The 1480-nt window shown below is 30.9% G+C and overlaps 1 pseudogene; it reads left to right on the top strand.

Annotated features, from left to right (window-relative positions):
* LOC103259094 overlaps positions 1 to 999 on the top strand; it is a 21366-nt pseudogene extending 20367 nt beyond the window's left edge.
* The last annotated feature ends 481 nt before the right edge of the window (positions 1000 to 1480 follow it).

Here is a 1480-nt window from a genome sequence, read left to right as displayed (position 1 = left end):
TGACAGAGTGAGACTCCAACTCAAAAAAAAAAAAAAGAAAGAAAGAGAAAAACACTGTTTGAGAAAGCAGTTCCTAGCAGACACCAAATCTGCTGGAGCCTTGATCTTGGCCTTGCCAGTCTCCGAGCTGTGAGAAATAAATTTCTGTTGTTTATATGCCACCCACCCAACCTATCGTGTTTTGTTATAGCAGCTGGAATGGACTAAGACAGATGATACTTTTCAGCCTTTATCTAAAAGACATATATCAGTAATAAGTATATATGTATACTGATATAAGTAATAAGTTTTGCTACCTACAGAAATATGTTTTACTGGATCATAGTATACCATTGTGCAAACTGTGAAGTCCATAAACTAGCTCACATTACTGTGTTTCTTTAGTTTTTCACTACTACACATAATATTATTGTGTATATAGTTTACCATAAATCTTTGTACTTATTCATAAGTGATAACTTTCTTAAGATATATTTCTTAAGGTATAATTACTACATCGATAAGTATAAACATTCTTAAATATTTTGAGACATATTGTCAATTTGCTCTCCACATTCTACAACTGATTTGTAATAATCATTACAAATATATTTACAATTATTTAAATATATTACACAAATATAAAAGAACATTTCTTTCTAAAGTTGAGAAGATTTAATTCTGAAACAAGTTATTGTTCTAATAAATACACATTAAGGTTTAATCAACTTTAGATAAGCCACATACTATTGACTATAACCAGAGTATTTTTTATTAACTTTCACTGGGAATAGTGTGTAAGAAATATTAACTTTTTAGATGAGAAAAGTAGTTCATTTTAGAAAGGTTATGGTCACTGTCTCTGTCATAGTGCTGTTCAGAGGAATTATGGTTCTTTTTCACAAATGCTATGACACTTTATTTCAAATACATTATATATTTTCTTTTCAGAATTGTGCTTTAGGGCTTTATGAAAAAGCACTGCTTGCCATCTGTACAGGTGATACTAGAGACTGCTAAAATAAGAGCAGGATTTGAAGGACGGTGCACTCTTCTTTACAGACACATCCAAATAGAGATTTTCTTTTGTGCTATTAGTAACCCTATAACGAAACTATAGAACCATATTTTCCTTCTTTGAAATTATTCTAAGCCAGAAAAACCTATTAATGAAAGTTTATGATACTTGATTTTCCTATCAGCTAATTAGCAATTAAATAAAGTACACATAATAGAATAATAAAAATGAATTGGAATAGATTTTCTTTAAATATGAACCATCAATACCCTATACCAAGAGAGTCTGCTCAAGTCTGTCTTTAGCATGATTTGGGAGACCAAGGAAAATGCATTATGTGACCAGCTTCTTTAGAGGAACTTTCAACACTTTTGTGCAAATGCAGCAAAGCTAAAGTGAACACCTAAAACAGGCTTTAAAAGAAAATAAAGACATGAAACAGCAAAATGCATTCAGGTATATGCTTGTCTGGATTAGAAGTGC

Source organism: Carlito syrichta, unplaced genomic scaffold (assembly GCF_000164805.1).
Source record: "Carlito syrichta isolate Samal-C Ts95f unplaced genomic scaffold, Tarsius_syrichta-2.0.1 Scaffold302478, whole genome shotgun sequence".
Lineage (NCBI taxonomy): Eukaryota > Metazoa > Chordata > Mammalia > Primates > Tarsiidae > Carlito > Carlito syrichta.
Note: the sequence above shows the minus strand (reverse complement) of the source record. Positions and strands in the feature narration are given on the sequence as shown.